The following is a 3,727-nucleotide window of genomic DNA, read 5'->3' on the forward strand; positions in this document are numbered from 1 at the left end:
CAGACAAAATCCAGAGGTAGGAATATTTTGAGACATACCTGGTATTGAGATGTTACAGCGTATAGGTGTATAGAAATTATATTTAGGGATAATCCGCAAAACTTTATTCATCTGTTTCCAAACCAAAAAAGCAGAGAACAAAATCTTAAATTTTGTTTTTTTATAATAGCTCGGCTCCGTAAATATTAATAGTGATTGGCGGACATAATCACCCATGAGCATTTCAAAAATGGAAGGTGCCTTACTGATTTCATTGACATGGTCATGAAATAGCAAAACTTTAATAGTTTTAAGGGTAATGGCCCAATAGTATAACCTAAAGTTCGGGAATCCTAACCCAGCACGCTCTTGCGAGAGTGTACACCACTTGATAGCTCTTCTTGACCGACGATACCCCCATAAAAATCTAGACAGCATCCTGTCTATTTTATTAAAAAGGGACATACTAAAAAATAGAGGGATAGTACGAAAAAAATAAAGAAACTTGGGGAAGATTAGCATTTTAATGACATTAGTCCGTCCAAATAAAGATAAATGTAGATTGTTTATCCTTTCCAAAGTCCTATTAGTAGATATAAGTAAGGGGTCCAAATTTAAACCAACAATGTCATCTATTTTAGATGATAGAGTTACACCAAGATATGTAGCGGTGGAATTAATTGGCAAATCCAGGGGCATACCTGTTTTTGAATGTATGATTTGAGTTTTAGAAACATTCAGTTTATAGCCGGAGAATTTGCCAAATTCGCTAGCGACTTCAATAATTTTAGGTAGAGCTATGGAAGAATCAGAAGTTACGATGGCCACGTCATCGGCGTATGCTAAAACTTTGTGATCTACTTCATAGAGTCGAATAGGGGGAATACCAGGTTCTATAATTAATCTATTCAAATAAGGGTCTAGATAAAGTGCAAATAAAAGTGGAGAACAAGGGCACCCTTGTCTAGTCCCCCTAGTGATGGGAAATGATCTGGAAATATCGGTGCCAAGTCTGATTACTCCTTTTGCGTTGAAATAGAGTGACTGTATAGCCTTGATGAATTGTAATGGGAAGCCTTTCCATTCTAACACCGACCAAAGGAACCCCCAGTCTACTCTATCGAACGCCTTTTCGGCATCGAGTAAAATCACTCCGACTGGGGATTCCTTTGCTTGAGCCCAATCCAACAAGGCAATAACACGTTTAACATGGTCTGTAGTATCCCTATGTTTAATAAACCCGTGTTGTATATTAGAGACCAAACTGGCCATTACATCATTTAATCTGTTGGCAAGAATTTTGGAGTATATCTTGCTATCTGCTGTGATGAGGGAGATAGGACGGTATGATCCTAATTCCTTTGGATCCTTGTTTTTTTTAACGAAGACAACAATAATGGCAGTAGTCCAAGAATCAGGAGGATAATCTTGGAATGCTACATTAAAAAATTTTAATAGTTCTGCCTTCAACAGATGTCTAAACGTCCGGTAGAATTCGAGAGGGATCTGATCGGACCCCATAGCTTTACCGGCAGCTAGGCTCAAAATAGCCTCTTCAATCTCTTCCCAACTTATTGGCCTAGCAAAGGAGTCATTATCATCTGTACATAATGTTAGTTGATTAGCGTTTACAAGGTAGTTTATAGGATTAAGAGTCTTGTCGACTTCATTATTTTCGTCATTATACAATGCTTTATAGAAGCCATAAAATGCATCTAATATTCCTGCCTTGTTTTCTTTTAGTACCCCATTTATATCTTTAATACATTGTATTTCACTAAAAGAAGATTTTTGGCGTAAACGCTGCGCCAGGATTTTCCCCGTACGTTCGCTAAATTCGTAGCGTTCTGTTTTATGTTGTTTAAATTTTATGGCTACTTCTTCAGCCAGATGTGTTCGGAGGCCTGAGCGTGCAATAGTTAATTGTGTTTGTGCATCCTCTATGCTAGCATCATTTTTACATGCGGTAGATAATTCGAACTCGGCCAGTCTAACCTTATTTAGCCTATCTTTGAAGTCTTTTTGATTTTTTTGCCTTCTATAATTTGCGAAACTAATAGTTTCCCCCCGTACAACTGATTTAAAAGAATCCCAAACTACCTGAGGAGAGGCAGAATCATTGTTTATAGAAAAGTATTCTTTAATTATTGTGGCCATAAACTGAAGATACTCTTCGTCTAATAATAAACTCCTCTGAAATGACCAAGATCTATTGGGACCCTGACCATTAGTAGGGAGTTGAATCTCGGCAATGATAGGATTATGATCAGAGATGACCTGTGGTAGTATTTCAATACGAATTTGCTCCAAAAAAACAGAAGATACAAAAAAATAGTCAAGACGGACAAACTTTCGATGAGGGGTAGAAAAAAAAGTATACCCAGGATCATTATGAAAAAGCTTATTCCAGACATCAGTTAGCCCATTACATAAGACCAAATCTCTAAGTGCTTTGTAAGCTTGAATCTTACGGCCCATGTATTTTTTCTCTAATTTAATATCCCAGTCGGCTGGTATATGGATATTAAGGTCCCCACACATTATTATCGGTTGTGCCCAGGTGGATAATTCTGTGTTGATAAGATTGAATAATTCAGCGTCATCCAAGTTGGGGCCATACAAACAGCATAGAGTGAATCTGCAGCTCCCAGTTTTTAATTCAGCAAGCCCCCATCTCCCCCATTTATCAGAGGACGTTTTAACACACTTCCCTACTCCCTTTCGCATACAAATAGCAACGCCTCTCTTGATACCCATTTGTTTAGATGTAGTCAAAACTTCTAGCCCTAAGTTATTCAGAAGGGAGCGTTTATCCCAAGAAATATGAGTTTCCTGAACACATAGCAGATCAATATTCAGAGTTATAAGCATAGTACGAAACATAGCAATCTTCTTTAAATCATTGAGGCCATTAATATTAATAGTGCATATTTTCAGCCGATTATACATTTCAAAATTAATATAGAATAACAATTACTGATTTGCACCTCTAGATTATACCTTATCCACATTATAACCATCCCTGCCTTAAATACATTAACCTTAGTGGCCATCATTGTATTGAACACCTCTGCCTTACACCCCCACCACCCCCCGCTGCCCAAACCCACCCCCACCCCAACCCCCGAAACCCCTCCCCCCACCCTCCCCACTATAGGAGGCACAGGAACTAATAGCTCCTGAAACATATGGATGCCGTGTCCCTAGCTCCTAGCATCTCTACCAAAAAAAAACGCGACGAAAAAAAAGGAAAGAAGAAACAGAATAAGAAAAGAAAAAAAATTCGCAGTTCAGCCAGCGTTCGGACAAGACCCTAAGAAAAAAAAAAAAAGGAAGTATAAGGAATATTTAAGGACGAAAAGGAATATAGAAAATCCTACATAAAGACAATAATTATTCTTGCTCAATGTGATTCCTAGACTTAAATTCAGACATTTGCTTACACACAACTGAATTAATCAAAATCATTCAAAGTGAGTCTAAATACTCCTTAGCTTTAATAGGAGAAATGAAAAATTTAATTTGGCTTTTATATATAGTTTTAAGTTTAGCAGGTCCTTGAAGGAATACTGCAACTTCCTTCTTCTGGAATTCAGGGATCAATTGCTTCAGATGCCAACGTTGAGCCACAGTGGCTTGACAGTAGTCTGGTCGAACAAAAAACTGAACGCCAAGCCCCTCCGCTTTCTTGTCTGGCCTTGCGTTAACAAAAATGATTTCACGGGCAAGAAAGTTGTTGAATGAAACC

Source organism: Lissotriton helveticus, chromosome 12, assembly GCF_964261635.1.
Source record: "Lissotriton helveticus chromosome 12, aLisHel1.1, whole genome shotgun sequence".
Taxonomy (NCBI): domain Eukaryota; kingdom Metazoa; phylum Chordata; class Amphibia; order Caudata; family Salamandridae; genus Lissotriton; species Lissotriton helveticus.